General features: G+C 45.2%; 1 long non-coding RNA gene across 1 annotated transcript; it reads right to left on the reverse strand.

Moving 5' to 3' along the window:
- Positions 1–843: 843 nt before the first annotated feature.
- On the reverse strand, positions 844–2,881 carry LOC116410294. The gene is made up of 3 exons (XR_004222247.1): positions 2,525–2,881; positions 1,743–1,769; positions 844–1,195 (listed from the first exon to the last, which is right to left on the reverse strand). It is a non-coding gene; the product is annotated as an uncharacterized LOC116410294 (long non-coding RNA).
- Between the last annotated feature and the right edge of the window lie 15,381 nt (positions 2,882–18,262).

The raw sequence follows: 18,262 nt of genomic DNA on the forward strand, positions 1-18,262 counted from the left end.
AACTTGTATAAAGGAAAATAATATAATACTGAGTGGCGCCATTTTCACAATATGTCTCCCTTCCCTTTTACTTACCTGACAGGTGTTAATGTCGGAGGGATTGTCAGCTGGTTCCTCCTAGTTAAGAAATAGAAAAGGCCCAGATCAGATCAATTCAATGTAGTAATGAGGATTTTGAGACAGGGTATAAATATCACAAAGGGACACAGTGGGAATGACATTAATATGGCTGCTAAATAGAGATGTAGCGAACTGTTCGCCGGCGAACATCGGGTGTTCGCAAGTTTGGAAGTTCACAAACTTTTTGCGTATGTTCGCAATTTGGGTTCGCTGCATTTTTTTTTCTGCTGCGTTTTTTCTCTGAGTTTTTTCTCGGCCTAAAACCACCGCACAAGCCACACATGGTGTTTTTCAGCCTAGTACTGGTGTAAGCAAATCCCGTTTCCATGGTGCTAATAGTGCGAAATAGCAAAAAACGCCGCGTATTTCAGCTAGGTCTGCCAGCTGCCTTTGCGGTTTTACGCAACGCTGTGTCAACAAAGTATTTTTCAGAGAAATTTTTGCCCTTGATCCCCCTCCGGCATGCCACTGTCCAGGTCGTGGCACCCTTTAAACAACTTTAAAATCAGTTTTCTGGCCAGAAATGCTTTTTCTAGGTTTTAAAGTTCGCCTTCCCATTGAAGTCTATGGGGTTCGCAAAGTTTGCGAATATTCGCGCTTTTTGGCGTAAGTTCGTGAACGCGTTCGCAAACTTTTTTTTTGAGGTTCGCTACATCCCTACTGCTAAAGTGTAAGAGAGCAGAAACAATTATTTCTTCTTACCTGGCGGGTCTGAGCCCCGGGTGTTTCTGGGCGCTCCTGGGTAAGAAAGGGAAATGAAAAAGATGAGCGAGGTTGTATGATTTCTGTTGTAAATAAGCCGATTGGCTGATAAGGGACTTTGATTTGCGTTTATCCCTCTCTATTAGCCTTATGCTTACCTCAATCTCCTCGCCAGGCTCAGCAACCTGCTCTGGCTCCTCCTGATGAAGAGCGATACGATTAGTTATGGGATCAACTTACTATAGTTCTGTAGCTCATTATCATTAATTAACTCAGAAAATAAAATAGTTCCTTTACTACTTACCTGGCAGATGTCGGTACCAGGGGTCGGCGGCTCTGGGCAGGTGGTGTCGCCACAACCAACCGACGGAACCTGATTAAGAGAGGAAAATAGATCAGATTCACTGGGAAAAGTGGCGCGGGGATACAAACATGGGATGCACAGAGGCCGATATGGAAGGGGATCAGGGAACCATGTTACTGGGCCGAGTTACCGGCAGATTTATCTAAATTCTCCCACAAAAATCTCACAAATTTCTTATTTATTAAAAGATTCCAATGTAAAAAACACGAAGGAATAAAACCGCAGAACGAATGCAAATAAGAGTGTGAAAACCTCATTTGCACAAGAATATTCAATATACAATATTCAATACAAATCAATACAAAAACCTCTCGAGCCAAAAATCCAATACAGATTGTTACGATTGGCCGGCGCGGCTCCCACTGACAGCTTTTAGACAGCGCCATTTTGTATTAGTGTTTTTACACTTGGTAAATTACAAACAAATGGTGTAATTAGTAAAATATTCTATTTTTAGGGCTAAAAAAGGTGCGATGAAAACAAACAAAATATGAACATTAGTAAATAAAAAAGGGGGAGCGAATAGTAATAATGTATGGGGTCCTTTTCTGCTTACCAGGCAGATGGTGGTCTCCGGAAGAGCCTGGGAATGGGATAAACAAAAGTGATGTTATTTTATAGAATTAACGGCCTATCATCTATCAAGAATCTATATAAGGCACAAAATGACTAAAGATATGTTTAGCACTGGGAAAAAAGTGCTTTTGAGAAGATATCATTCATGTGTATAAATAAATGCAGTCTGTACAGGTGTGGGATCCGTTATCCAGAAACCCGTTATCAAGAAAGCTCAGCATTACAGAAAGCACGTCTCCCATAGACTTAATTTTAATCAAATAATTCAGAATTTTAATACTTATTCCCTTCTCTCTGTAATAATAAAACAGTACCTGTACTTGATCCCAACTAAGATATAATTACCCCTTATTGGGGGCAGAGGAGTCCTATTGGGTTAAATTAACGTTTTATTGATATTTTAGTAGACTTAAAGTATGGAGATCCAGATTACGGAAAGACCCCTCATCTGGAATACCATTGGTCCCGAGCATTCTGGATAACGGGTCCTTCACCTGTACAATAATTGATTATTCTGATATGAATTCAAAGGGGAAGGGGCTGTAGTAGTATTTTGTAGTATTTTGTAGTTTAAATTTAGAGTTAAAAGTGAGAAAGTAGAAATGATGGGGGAATGGGGTCAGTAGTGAATATACCAGTAAATTCTCAGCGTTATTAAGGGCCTTTGACAAAGTCACATATAAATCTATAGGTCAGTAAATAATAAGGTTTCAATAACACAAATAATCAGGAAAGTTGTGTTTTTTACAAATTGCTGCTTACCACAATGATGTTGCCGGTGGGTTCGTCTTGGTGGTTCTAGGAAGGATAAAATCATGTTTTATTACAAGAATAAACGAGCAAAAATAGCAAAAAATAAAAGTAAATGAAATGGCTGAAAAAGCACAAATAGTGAGCAAAGAGTGATCATTATATTGTGTTAACCAGTTCCTCTCTGCTTACCACGACGACCGCGCCAACTTCATCGCTTTCAATCTAGGAAGAATAAAAACACGTTTTATTACAAAATAAATTAGAAAAAGGCAAACAAATTGTAAATGCAATAGCTCGAATAGGGCAAATAGTAATGTGGGATTTTTATACTGAGTGAATCAGTTATTCTCTGCTTACCGCAAGAGATTCTCTCAGTTTATTCCGTCGTTTCTAGTGAAGAATAAAAAAAAGGTTTTATTATAAAAAGAAATGAGCAAATAGGCAAAGTAGAATGAATTCAGCAATACAATAGGGCGAGCAGATCACTTGGAAATTCAGGGACACTCCAATCAGTGCTGCCCTGCAACATGTATTTATTAGACGTGTCCCTGAATTTTCAAGTGATTTGGTCTCCCTACAATAATATATATATATATATATACTGGAACAAGGACAGCACTCCTAGGGTTTAAAGAATTGTGAGCAAAATGTAAATGCAAAAATAGAAAGGTTTATTATTCAACGTTTCGGTCTCACACAGAAACCTTCATCTGGAGTGTTTTGTTTTGTTTTGTTTTTCACTCCAGATGAAGGTTTCTGTGTGAGACCGAAACGTTGAATAATAAACCTTTCTATTTTTGCATTTACATTTTGCTCACAATTCTTTAAATCCTAGGAGTGCTGTCCTTGTTCCAGTATATATATATATATGTGTATATATATATATATGTGTATATATATATATATATATATATATATATATATATATAAATATATATATGTATATACAGTATATGGGGAAATGGGGTCAGTAGTGAATATACCAGTAAATTCTCAGCGTTATTAAGGGCCTTTGACAAAGATATATATATATTTACTGACCTATAGATTTATATGTGACTTTGTCAAAGGACCTTAATAACGCTGAGAATTTACTGGTATATTCACTACTGACCCCATTCCCCCATATATATTTATATGTATATATATATATATATATATATATATATATATATATATATATATATATATAAAATAGTCCATAGGGTGCACACCATTTGCAAAACCTGGGTGCTAGTACAAAAAAATGCATATATATATATAGGTATAGGATCCCTTATCCGGAAACCCGTTATCCAGAAAGAAACAGTACCTGTACTTGATCCCAACTAAGATATCATTACCCCTTATTAGGGGCAGAACAGCCCTATTGGGTTTATTTAATGGTTAAATGATTCCCTTTTCTCTGTAATAATAAAACAGTACCTGTACTTGATCCCAACTAAGATATAATTACCCCTTATTGGGGCAGAACAGCCCTATTGGGTTTATTTAATGGTTAAATGATTCCCTTTTCTCTGTAATAATAAAACAGTACCTGTACTTGATCCCAACTAAGATATAATTACCCCCTTTGGGGGCAGAACAGTCCTATTGGGTTTAAATAATGTTTAAATAATTTTTTAGTAGACAAGGTATGGAGATCCAAATTATGGAAAAACTCCTTATCCAGAAAGCCCCAGGTCCCGAGCATTCTGGATAATGGCTCCTATACCTGTATATAGCAAGGCTATGAATAGCACTAAATGAGTGATATTAGAGTAAAAAGAATAAAGTTCTTACCCTTGGCACACAAGGGAGCCACGAAATTAAACGTCGAAACATTCTCTCAATTTCTCTCTATGGAGACAAAAAGAAATATCACTTTAGTTACAGTAATTAGTGAGTAAAATATGAGTGAAACTGTCAAAAAAAGTGAAACAGCGAAAAATCTTCAAAACATGAAAAAAGACGCACAGAAACACGACGCTCAGCATTTCTTTTCACGCGTGCGTCAATTTTTTTGACAAATTGTTGCCAAATTTTTGTGCCATTGTGAACAAAACTACACTAAAGCCCCCACAGCGCCAGTATTAAACTGATTAGTTATTATTATCTCTTATTCCTGCTAACGTTGGCACAAACATCCCTAGAGCTCCACCTACCTCAGTCGCCTGATCAAGAATGAGCCAGTTTGGCCGCTGCTTGGACACTTTGACTGTGCCCATTGTGACATCACAACGACATCACTCACAACAAACACTAATTACATTTACTCAAACCTTTGTGAGGTTCAAACCATTGTGACATCACATGTGCAACTGACTGGGAATGTGGGTTACATACATATAGTTACATAGGGTTGGAATAACAATGCCAGTCACGTGACCAGTCCCAGCTGGGAATGGGTTTCATGTTACAGATACAAATGGCAGTTGAAATGGCGGATCTGTATTCCTGCACAGGCAGCGATGGGTTAATGTCTGTATAATAAATCAGCACTTGGGCAAAAACTGCCCCCAGCAGGGGGAAATTAACCACCGTTTGTCGTAGACCCATGAATGAGGTGTCAAATCGTGCGGCTTATTCGGGAATGGGGTGCTATGACTTTTCTGAGGGGTGGGTGGTTAATTGCCCCAGCATAGGGGATGCTGGGACATGTAGGACAATGACAGTTATAGGACTACAGGCTTTAGGTCTGATAGGGGATGCTGGGACATGTAGGTCAGTGACAGTTATAGGACTACAGGCTGCAAGTCTGATAGGGGATGCTGGGACATGTAGGTCAATTACAGTTATAGGACTACAGGCTGCAAGTCTGATAGGGGATGCTGGGACATGTAGTTCAGTGACAGTTATAGGTCCACAGGCTGCAGGTCTTATAGAGGATGCTGGGACATATAGGCCAGTGACAGTTACAGGACTACTGGCTGCAGGTCTGATAGGGCATTCTGGGACATATAGGTCAGTGACAGTTATAGGACTACAGGCTTCAGGTCTGATAGGGGATGCTGGGACATGTAGTTCAGTGACAGTTTTAGATCTACAGGCTGCAGGTCTGATAGGGGATGCTGGGACATGTAGGTCAATGACAGTTATAGGACTACAAGATTTAGGTCTGATAGGGGATTCTGGGACATATAGGTCAGTAACAGCTACAGGACTACAGGCTGCAGGTCTGATAGGGGATGCTGGGATATGTAGGTCAGTGACAGTTTTAGATCTACAGGCTGCAGGTCTGAGAGGGGATGCTGGGACATGTAGGCCAATGACAGTTATAGGACTACAGGCTGCAGGTCTGGTAGGGGATGCTGGGACATGTAGGTCAGTGACAGTTACAGGACTTCAGGCTGCAGGTCTGATAGGGGATGCTGGGACATGTAGGTCAGTGACAGTTATAGGACTACAGGCTGCAAGTCTGATAGGGGATGCTGGGACATGTAGGTCAGTGACAGTTATAGGACTACAGGCTGCAGGTCTGATAGGGGATGCTGGGTCATGTAGTTCAGTGACAGTTTTAGATCTACAGGCTGCAGGTCTGAGAGGGGATGCTGGGACATGTAGGCCAATGACAGTTATAGGACTACAGGCTTCAGGTCTGATAGGGGATGCTGGGACATGTAGGTCAATGACAGTTATAGGACTACAAGATTTAGGTCTGATAGGGGATGCTGGGACATGTAGGTCAATTAAAGTTATAGGACTACAGGCTGCAGGTCTGATAGGGGATGCTGGGACATGTAGTTCAGTGACAGTTATAGATCCACAGGCTGCAGGTCTGATAGGGGATGCTGGGACATGTAGGTCAGTGACAGTTATAGGACTACAAGATTTAGGTCTGATAGGGGATGCTGGGACATGTAGGTCAGTGACAGTTATAGGACTACAGGCAGAAGGTCTTAAAGGGGATGCTGGGACATGTAGGCCAGTGACAGCTACAGGACTACAGGCTGCAGGTCTGATAGGGGATGCTGGGACATGTAGGTCAGTGACAGCTACAGGACTACAAGATTTAGGTCTGATAGGGGATGCTGGGACATGTAGGTCAGTGACAGTTACAGGACTACAAGATTTAGGTCTGATAGGGGATGCTGGGACATGTACGTCAGTGACAGTTATAGGACTACAGGCAGAAGGTCTTAAAGGGGATGCTGGGACATGTAGGCCAGTGACAGCTACAGGACTACAGGCTGCAGGTCTGATAGGGGATGCTGGGACATGTAGGCCAGTGACAGTTACAGGACTACAGGCTGCAGGTCTGATAGGGGATGCTGGGACATGTAGGCCAATGACAGTTATAGGACTACAGGCTGCAGGTCTGATAGGGGATGCTGGGACATGTAGGTCAGTGACAGTTACAGGACTTCAGGCTGCAGGTCTGATAGGGGATGCTGGGACATGTAGGTCAGTGACAGTTATAGGACTACAGGCTGCAAGTCTGATAGGGGATGCTGGGTCATGTAGTTCAGTGACAGTTTTAGATCTACAGGCTGCAGGTCTGATAGGGGATGCTGGGTCATGTAGTTCAGTGACAGTTTTAGATCTACAGGCTGCAGGTCTGAGAGGGGATGCTGGGACATGTAGGCCAATGACAGTTATAGGACTACAGGCTTCAGGTCTGATAGGGGATGCTGGGACATGTAGGTCAATGACAGTTATAGGACTACAAGATTTAGGTCTGATAGGGGATTCTGGGACATATAGGTCAGTAACAGCTACAGGACTACAGGCTGCAGGTCTGATAGGGGATGCTGGGACATGTAGGCCAATGACAGTTATAGGACTACAAGATTTAGGTCTGATAGGGGATTCTGGGACATATAGGTCAGTAACAGCTACAGGACAACAGGCTGCAGGTCTGATAGGGGATGCTGGGATATGTAGGTCAGTGACAGTTTTAGATCTACAGGCTGCAGGTCTGAGAGGGGATGCTGGGACATGTAGGCCAATGACAGTTATAGGACTACAGGCTTCAGGTCTGATAGGGGATGTTGGGACATGTAGGTCAATGACAGTTATAGGACTACAGGCTTCAGGTCTGATAGGGGATGCTGGGACATGTAGGTCAGTTACAGTTATAGGACTACAGGCTTCAGGTCTGATAGGGGATGCTGGGACATGTAGGTCAATGACAGTTATAGGACTACAAGATTTAGGTCTGATAGGGGATTCTGGGACATATAGGTCAGTAACAGCTACAGGACTACAGGCTGCAGGTCTGATAGGGGATTCTGGGACATGTAGTTCAGTGACAGTTTTAGATCTACAGGCTGCAGGTCTGATAGGGGATGCTGGGACATGTAGGTCAGTGACAGTTATAGGACTACAGGCTTCAGGTCTGATAGGGGATGCTGGGACATGTAGGTCAATGACAGTTATAGGACTACAAGATTTAGGTCTGATAGGGGATTCTGGGACATATAGGTCAGTAACAGCTACAGGACTACAGGCTGCAGGTCTGATAGGGGATGCTGGGATTTGTAGGTCAGTTACAGTTATAGGACTACAGGCTGCAGGTCTGAGAGGGGATGCTGGGACATGTAGGCCAATGACAGTTATAGGACTACAGGCTTCAGGTCTGATAGGGGATGTTGGGACATGTAGGTCAATGACAGTTATAGGACTACAAGATTTAGGTCTGATAGGGGATGCTGGGACATGTAGGTCAATTAAAGTTATAGGACTACAGGCTGCAGGTCTGATAGGGGATGCTGGGACATGTAGTTCAGTGACAGTTATAGGTCCACAGGCTGCAGGTCTGATAGGGGATGCTGGGACATGTAGGTCAGTGACAGCTACAGGACTACAAGATTTAGGTCTGATAGGGGATGCTGGGACATGTAGGTCTGTGACAGTTATAGGACTACAGGCAGAAGGTCTGATAGGGGATGCTGGGACATGTAGGCCAGTGACAGCTACAGGACTACAGGCTGCAGGTCTGATAGGGGATGCTGGGACATGTAGGCCAGTGACAGTTACAGGACTACAGGCTGCAGGTCTGATAGGGGATGCTGGGACATGTAGGCCAGTGACAGTTATAGGACTACAGGCTGCAGGTCTGATAGGGGATGCTGGGACATGTAGGTCAGTGACAGTTACAGGACTACAGGCTGCAGGTTTGATAGGGGATGCTGGGACATGTAGGTCAGTGACAGTTATAGGACTACAGGCTGCAAGTCTGATAGGGGATGCTGGGACATGTAGGTCAGTGACAGTTATAGGACTACAGGCTGCAGGTCTGATAGGGGATGCTGGGTCATGTAGTTCAGTGACAGTTTTAGATCTACAGGCTGCAGGTCTGAGAGGGGATGCTGGGACATGTAGGCCAATGACAGTTATAGGACTACAGGCTTCAGGTCTGATAGGGGATGCTGGGACATGTAGGTCAATGACAGTTATAGGACTACAAGATTTAGGTCTGATAGGGGATTCTGGGACATATAGGTCAGTAACAGCTACAGGACTACAGGCTGCAGGTCTGATAGGGGATGCTGGGACATGTAGGCCAATGACAGTTATGGGACTACAAGATTTAGGTCTGATAGGGGATTCTGGGACATATAGGTCAGTAACAGCTACAGGACTACAGGCTGCAGGTCTGATTGGGGATGCTGGGATATGTAGGTCAGTGACAGTTTTACATCTACAGGCTGCAGGTCTGAGAGGGGATGCTGGGACATGTAGGTCAATGACAGTTATAGGACTACAGGCTTCAGGTCTGATAGGGGATGCTGGGACATGTAGGTCAGTGACAGTTATAGGACTACAGGCTTCAGGTCTGATAGGGGATGCTGGGACATGTAGGTCAATGACAGTTATAGGACTACAAGATTTAGGTCTGATAGGGGATTCTGGGACATATAGGTCAGTAACAGCTACAGGACTACAGGCTGCAGATCTGATAGGGGATGCTGGGATTTGTAGGTCAGTTACAGTTATAGGACTACAGGCTGCAGGTCTGAGAGGGGATGCTGGGACATGTAGGCCAATGACAGTTATAGGACTACAGGCTTCAGGTCTGATAGGGGATGTTGGGACATGTAGGTCAATGACAGTTATAGGACTACAAGATTTAGGTCTGATAGGGGATGCTGGGACATGTAGGTCAATGACAGTTATAGGACTACAGGCTTCAGGTCTGATAGGGGATGCTGGGACATGTAGGCCAATGACAGTTATAGGACTACAGGCTTCAGGTCTGATAGGGGATGCTGGGACATGTAGGTCAATTAAAGTTATAGGACTACAGGCTGCAGGTCTGATAGGGGATGCTGGGACATGTAGTTCAGTGACAGTTATAGCTCCACAGGCTGCAGGTCTGATAGGGGATGCTGGGACATGTAGGTCAGTGACAGCTACAGGACTACAAGATTTAGGTCTGATAGGGGATGCTGGGACATGTAGGTCTGTGACAGTTATAGGACTACAGGCAGAAGGTCTTAAAGGGGATGCTGGGACATGTAGGCCAGTGACAGCTACAGGACTACAGGCTGCAGGTCTGATAGGGGATGCTGGGACATGTAGGCCAGTGACAGTTATAGGACTACAGGCTGCAGGTCTGATAGGGGATGCTGGGACATGTAGGTCAGTGACAGTTATAGGACTTCAGGCTGCAGGTCTGATAGGGGATGCTGGGACATGTAGGTCAGTGACAGTTACAGGACTACAGGCTGCAGGTCTGATAGGGGATGCTGGGACATGTAGGCCAGTGACAGTTATAGGACTACAGGCTGCAGGTCTGATAGGGGATGCTGGGACATGTAGGCCAGTGACAGTTATAGGACTACAGGCTGCAGGTCTGATAGGGGATGCTGGGACATGTAGGTCAGTGACAGTTATAGGACTACAGGCTGCAGGTCTGATAGGGGATGCTGGGACATGTAGGTCAGTGACAGTTACAGGACTACAGGCTGCAGGTCTGATAGGGGATGCTGGGACATGTAGGTCAGTGACAGTTACAGGACTACAGGCAGAAGGTCTGATAGGGGATGCTGGGACATGTAGGCCAGTGACAGTTATAGGACTACAGGCTGCAGGTCTGATAGGGGATGACAAGTAAAGGAAGTGGGGACACTTTTAGTTCCTGGGTACTTAGCACTGTACCTTAGCACTTACCTGCAGCACATTTCCCTGCAAGCTAAGTGGACACATCCATGAGAGCTCTGTGTACCGATTCGTGGTTTTCAGCTTTACGAGCCGGACCTTATTGCTACATTTACTCCTGACTCCATAACACACCGACTGCACGATGGGAGCAACAGAATTCAAAGCCAAGATGTGACATGGCATCCAAGCAAGAAACATTCGCTAGGCAGCCCTCCCAAAATGGTGGCACCTGGAGAGACAGCCATGAGATTACTACAGATCCTCAGTCACCCCAACCTGAGCCCAACAGCGCTTCTGCCAAACATCAATCCCCTCTGAACTGGAAGAAGTCAAAACCAACCTCCAGAATATTCACGAGTGAGTGAGTGAACTGAGCGGGGAATAACAACTGGGGGGCACCTCTAACCTACTTCCTGTGGCCCCGGCAGGACTACAGGCCCAACCCAAAGCCTGAAGAGATAGATTAGCCGATTATGAACACCATTTTATGCCAATCATTTCTGTGTATTAGTGGCTATTCCAGCACTGTGTATAGCAGCACGGCAGCATTGGTTTCCCTCTGGCACCCCAGGCCTAACAGCAGGCTGCTCCTGTCACTGTTACAGCATATCCGATGATGAACCAGAGAGCGGCTGCGACACTGTGACTGGCTCCCCAAGTTCTGATTCTTCAGGACACGACAGCCCCTTTAAGAGCAGCTTTGTCAGGGATTTCTGACGTGTGAAATTGTCGCCTTTTGACAATTTTTCTCATTTTTGGCCACATTGGCTCTTCACTAAACATGATAGAACCCTCTGAGCTCCCCATTGCTTGTATTTAAGGGCTTTTCATTGAAAGAGGCAAAGTGGGCAATAATAAAATATTTTTCATAGAAAATGACTTTAATCATTTATTATCTTAAATATTTTTACACTTTCTTAATTGTGCAGAAAACTGCAATCTATCCAATTAATATGCAACCGTTTGGAGACATCACTGTTGCTGGCACACTGGATATATATGAGTTTATAATGAAAAGTTAAAGAATGTGTTAATTTTTCACTTTTCAGCCGCTTTAAAGGCATCTAAGCCACTCTGAGCCTCCCTAATGCATCACAAATTGCATACCACCAGCTCTTTTGTTAGCTGGGTTCTAGACTTTTATTGCTCTAACAGTGGAGAAACCTGGAACATCAACAGAAACTTCCTGGCTTTCAAGTGACAATTACTGTATATAAAGGTTTATGTAAGTGCCCTGTAATTTGGGAAGGCCTTTAATGAACCTTTTAGAATAAAATGCTTTTGAACCTCTACCAAAACCACCTTTATCCGGCATTGGCCTCATACCTGCCCCCATGTTACCCTCTCCCTTTGCTGGGTGGAGCTGCCATACCACTTGCCTCTTCCATTTTTCATTGACACCAGGAAAGCAGAGTAATTAATGCTCCTGTGAATGAACACTCAGATGTGGCAGCAATATGGCAATTTCTACTAATATGTCAGATGTGAGTGTGTTGCACAGTGTGAGCTTAATGCAGTTGGTCTGTTTAATAGGAAAATAAATCATAAACACAACCATAATTCTAAATTGGTTTATTTCTCATTATTGTAACTCTAATATCCCAGTGACTCAAACAGGGGTATCCAATGGTGCCTGAACTTTTATGTTACCGCTCGGCAAGTCAGGGGTCGGGAATGATGGGAATCTTCAGCCGAGGGGGCAGAACTCATCGCTGGGAACCTTTTGTGATATTTTTATATTTATTATACCTACTGTGGCTCCATCATTGGGCCGTCATCTAATGTATCTTTCTCTTTTTAAAAAGCCTAATTTAAGGGACAGGTCTCAGCCGCCATTTCCCTGCCACCAACGCTCACTCTGGCACTTGCACTGATTTCTCATTTTTATTTCTGGGATCAGAGGTGGGTGGAGCACTGATACACTGGGGGGGGGGGCATTAAGGGAAATAATGGCAGAAACTAGAGAGGTACATTTCCTGAAGAAAATGTGAGTGGTGCTTGCCGTGGCAAAACTCGTGCCACAATATTACAATGTTTCACACTTCACAATGTTTCACACTTCAGTGTTGCTAAAACATTAAAATCAACATTGCCCCTGCGGGGGCAATTAACCGCCCACCCCTCAGAAAAGTCATAGCACCCCATTCCCGAATAAGCCGCAAGGTTTTACACCTCATTCATGGGTCTACAACAAACTAGCTATTCGCCAAAATCCCCATAAAAAAAAATCAATAGGTGAAATCTGATTGGTTGTTGTTCACCCCGCCCACTTTTTCTAACCTTGAGTACGAAGTCACGCAGTGACTGACCAATAAAATTCAATAGGTGAAATCTGATTGGCTGTTGGTGGCCCCGCCCACTTTTCCAAAACTAAAACTGCAGTCCTCTAGTGGCCAACTGTGAAAAGTTTGGGGACCCTGGTGTTATTACTGTGAGAATGGCAGCAGGCTGAATTTCTCCATTTAAAGTCAATAGGTAAAATCTGATTGGCTGTTGGTGGCTCCACCCACTTACAAAAATACAAAAAACCTTAAATGCGTAGTCACCCAGTGTCTGACTATGCAAAGTTTGGGAACCCTGGCAACAAACCAATAAAAATCAATGGGTGAAATCTGATTGGTTGTTGGTGGCTCCGCCCACTTTTAAAAACTAGAACTGCAGTCCACTAGTGACCAACTGTGAAAAGTTTGGCAGCAGGTTTTAATTCCCCATTGAAAGTCAATAGGTAAACTCTGATTGGCTGTTGGTGGCTCCGCCCACTTTTTCTTACCTTGAACCACAGTTACCTGGGGCATAACCCTGCAAAGTTTGGGGACCCTGGGGTTATTACTGTGAGAATGGCAGCAGGTTGGATTTTCACAAGTCCATAGGTAAAATCTGATTGGCTGTACACAGCTCTGCCCAATTTTGGGCATCCAACAATCATCATATTTTCATTCAGGCTGAGCCCCTGACTGTGTGATTCAAGTTTGGGGAGTGTCGCCTCAAAGCTGTAAGATTGGCATCAGTTTAAATTTTCCCATAAAAGTCAATGGGTAAAATTTGATTCGTTGTTGTTGGCCCCTCCCACTCACCCAGTCACCCAGTGACTGACAGTGCAAAGTTTGGGAACTCTGGCATCAAACCAGATGTGAGAATGACAGCAGGTTGAATTTCCGCCAAATCAATAGGTAAAATCTGATTGGCTGTTCACAGCTCCGCCCACTTTTGGGCATCCAACAATCATCATATTTTCATATATTTGACCTTTCTACAAAATTCGCTCTCTCTGCTACAATCCATCAAAGTTGGTCTCAATGTTAAGTCTATGGGATTTTTTATGGGAATACGGTTTGACACCTCATTCATGGGTCTACGACAAACTAGTTATTCGCCAAAATCCCCATTATAAGTCAATGGGGCATATTTGGGGATCTCTCCTGCCCCGGGGGTAAAACTTATACCCTTGTGCAGGGTATCTTCTGACACAGGTTGCAAACCTCTTCAAATGTGGTAAATTTCACGTTTCTAAAAAATTCCCTCTCTGCGCTACAATCCGTCAAAGTTGGCCTCAATGTTAAGTCAATTTGGATTTTTGACTGGTAAATTGCCCCTGCGGGGCCCTTAGAAGAGTCATAGCACCCCATTCCCGAACAGGCCGCACGATTTGACACCTCACTCATGGGTCTACGACAAACGGTGTGGGACTAGTTACGCGCCGAACTTTTGTATGGAAGAATAATAATTACTAGAGAGGTACATTTCCTGAAGAAAATGTGAGTGGTGCTTGCCGTGGCAAAACTTGTGCCCCGATCTTACAATGTTTCCTTCAGTTCTCTGTCACAATTGCCCCTGCTGGGGCAATTAACCGCCCACCCCTCAGAAAAGTCATAGAACCCCATTCCCGAATAAGCCGCAATGGTTTGACACCTCATTCATGGGTCTACGACAAACGGTGGTTAATTGCCCCCTGCTGGGGCAATTAACTGCCCAACCCTCAGAAAAGTCATAGCACCCCATTCCCGAATAAGCCGCACGGTTTGACACCTCATTCATGGGTCTACGACAAACAGTGCGGGACTCAAAGTTGGTCTCAATGTTAAGTCTTTGGGCGGATAATTGCCCCCTGCTGGGGCAATTAACCACCCACCCCTCAGAAAAGTCATACCAACCCCATTCCCAAATAAGCCGCACGGTTTGACACCTCATTCATGGGTCTACGACAAACAGTGATTAATTGCCCCCTGCTGGGGCAATTAACTGCCCACCCCTCAGAAAAATCATAGCACCCCATTCCCGAATAAGCCGCACGGTTTGAAACCTCATTCATGGGTCTACGACAAACGGTGCGGGACTCAGTCAAAGTTGGTCTCAATGTTAAGTCTTTGGGCGGATAATTGCCCTCTACTGGGGAAATTAACCGCCCACCCCTCAGAAAAATCATAGCAACTCCATTCTCGAATAAGCCGCACGGTTTGAAACCTCATTCATGGGTCTACGACAAACGGTGGTTAATTGCCAATGCTGGGGCAATTAACCGCCCACCCCTCAGAAAAGTCATAGCACTCCATTCCCGAATAAGGTGCACGATTTGACACCTCATTCATGGGTCTACAACAAACGGTGGTTAATTGCCCCCTGCTGGGGCAATTAACCACCCACCCCTCAAATAAGTCATAGCACCCCATTCCCAAATAGGCCGCACGATTTGACACCTCATTCATAGGTCTACAACAAACGGTGGTTAATTGCCCCCTGCTGGGGCAATTAACCGCCCACCCCTCAGAAAAGTCATAGCACCCCATTCCCGAATAAGCCACACGATTTGACACCTCATTCATGGGTCTACGACAAACGGTGGTTAATTGCCACCCGCTGGGGCAATTAACAGCTCACCCCTCAGAAAAGTCATAGCACCCCATTCCCGAATAAGCCACACGATTTGACACCTCATTCATGGGTCTACGACAAACGGTGGTTAATTGCCCCCTGCTGGGGCCATTGACAGCCCACCCCTAGGAAAAGTCATAGCACCCCATTCCCGAATAGGCCGCACGATTTGACACCTCATTCATGGGTCTACAACAAACGGTGGTTAATTGCCCCTGCTGGGGCAATTAACCGCCCACCCCTCAGAAAAGTCATAGCACCCCATTCCCGAATAAGCCACACAGTTTGACACCTCATTCATGGGTCTACGACAAACGGTGGTTAATTGCCCCTGCTGGGGCAATTAACCGCCCACCCCTCAGAAAAGTCATAGCACCCCATTCCCGAATAAGCCACACAGTTTGACACCTCATTCATGGGTCTACGAGAAACGGTGGTTAATTGCCCCTGCTGGGGCAATTAACTGCCCACCCCTCAGAAAAGTCATAGCACCCCATTCCCGAATAAGCCGCACGATTTGACACCTCATTCATGGGTCTACGACAAACGGTGGTTAATTGCCCCCTGCTGGGGCAATTAACCGCCCACCCCTCAGAAAAGTCATAGCACCCCATTCCCGAATAAGTCACACGGTTTGACACCTCATTCATGAGTCTACGACAAACGGTGGTTAATTGCCCCCTGCTGGGGCAATTAACCGCCCACCCCTCAGAAAGGTCATAGCACTCCATTCCCGAATAAGCCACACGATTTGACACCTCATTCATGGGTCTACGACAAACGGTGGTTAATTGCCCCCTGCTAGGGCAATTAACCGCCCACCCCTCAGAAAAGTCATAGCACCCCATTCCCGAATAAGCCACACGGTTTGACACCTCATTCATGGGTCTATGACAAACGGTGGTTAATTGCCCCTGCTGGGGCAATTAACCGCCCACTCCTCAGAAAGGTCATAGCACTCCATTCCCGAATAAGCCGCACAGTTTGACACCTCATTCATGGGTCTACGACAATTGGTGGTTAATTGCCCCCTGCTGGGGCAATTAACCGCCCACCCCTCAGAAAAGTCATAGCACCCCATTCCCGAATAAGCCGCACGATTTGACACCTCATTCATGGGTCTACGACAAACGGTGGTTAATTGCCCCCTGCTGGGGCAATTAACCGCCCACCCCTCAGAAAAGTCATAGCAACTCCATTCCCGAATAAGCCGCACGATTTGACACCTCATTCATGGGTCTACGACAAACGGTGGTTAATTGCCCCTGCTGGGGCAATTAACCGCCCACCCCTCAGAAAGGTCATAGCACTCCATTCCCGAATGCCCTTTAAAAGACAGCCCCCCTAGTTATATAGGGCTTGGGGCAAGCAGCAGGCTGTAACCCTGAGTGTTTCAGTCAGTCGGTTAGGGTACACCAACCGCCAATATGTAGAAGACAAGATTACGAAACAACATGGTATAAGTGGGAGGAGGAAGGATGGCTCAGCGGTAGGGAGACTGCTTTACACCGATGGGCCTTGAGTTCGATTCCTGCCTGGGAGCTGTGCAAAATAAGCAGAGCCCCTGGGACGGGGGAATCTGACTCATACCCAGCGTATGATTGTATGGGCCAGCTTGAGTTCGATTACTGCCTGGGAGCTCTGCAAATTGAGCAGAGCCCCTGGGACGGGGGAATCTGACTCATACCCCAGCAATTGTAAGGCACCTCCGGCCCCACTGGGCCCCTTACCTTGTGACCCTGGACAGAGTCACTTAACCTCATAATGTCCCAGCAATGATGGCGTCTAGAAATGGCAAAACATTGCTGTCCTTTTTAATTACTGGCTACAAATCTATTAAATGTCCCTGTCACAGTGTCTATGGCAGCTGGAAGCAACAAGCCAATTGATAGTTGAGCTGAGCTACCCACAGGTAGGGCCTTCCTATATGTTTATGTTTTTCCATATTAATAACATTGGCATCAAACAACATGTTTTACTGTAAAATACCAGCCCTACCCGCGGGTCCCTACACCCCCTGAGCCTCTCCATCCACTTTTGTCCCCCTTAATTCCCCTTGATATTTGATGGGGTGTCGAGTTTTACAAGGTGGCAGCTTGTTTGTTTACTGTTTGTGACTGGAAGCATCCCCTGCAGCCTGTAGTCCTATAACTGTCATTGGCCTACATGTCCCAGCATCTCCTATCAGACCTGCAGCCTGTAGTCCTATAACTGTCATTGGCCTACATGTCCCAGCATCCCCTATCAGACCTGCAGCCTGTAGTCCTATAACTGTCATTGACCTACATGTCCCAGCATCCCCTATCAGACCTTCAGCCTGTAGTCCTATAACTGTCATTGACCTACATGTCCCAGCATCCCCTATCAGACCTTCAGCCTGTAGTCCTATAACTGTCATTGACCTACATGTCCCAGCATCCCCTATCAGACCTGCAGCCTTTAGACCTATAACTGTCACTGAACTACATGTCCCAGCATCCCCTATCAGACCTGCAGCCTTTAGACCTATAACTGTCACTAAACTACATGTCCCAGCATCCCCTATCAGACCTGCAGCCTGTTGTCCTATAACTGTCATTGGCCTACATGTTATACATACATACATATTTCATGAAACCCAAATAAGTGCCTGTAATCCTCCCCTCGCTTTCTATGGGATCCCCTCTATTTGAGAGCTGCCATTATTGCTACTCCCCCTATGTGCAGATTGATACCCCCCGGCCCATGTATTGGTACATTCTGTTTAACACTCAGACTCTCAGTATCTCTTGCTAGTAATGATGGCATCACATG

Source organism: Xenopus tropicalis, chromosome 4 (genome assembly GCF_000004195.4).
Source record: "Xenopus tropicalis strain Nigerian chromosome 4, UCB_Xtro_10.0, whole genome shotgun sequence".
NCBI classification, from domain to species: domain Eukaryota; kingdom Metazoa; phylum Chordata; class Amphibia; order Anura; family Pipidae; genus Xenopus; species Xenopus tropicalis.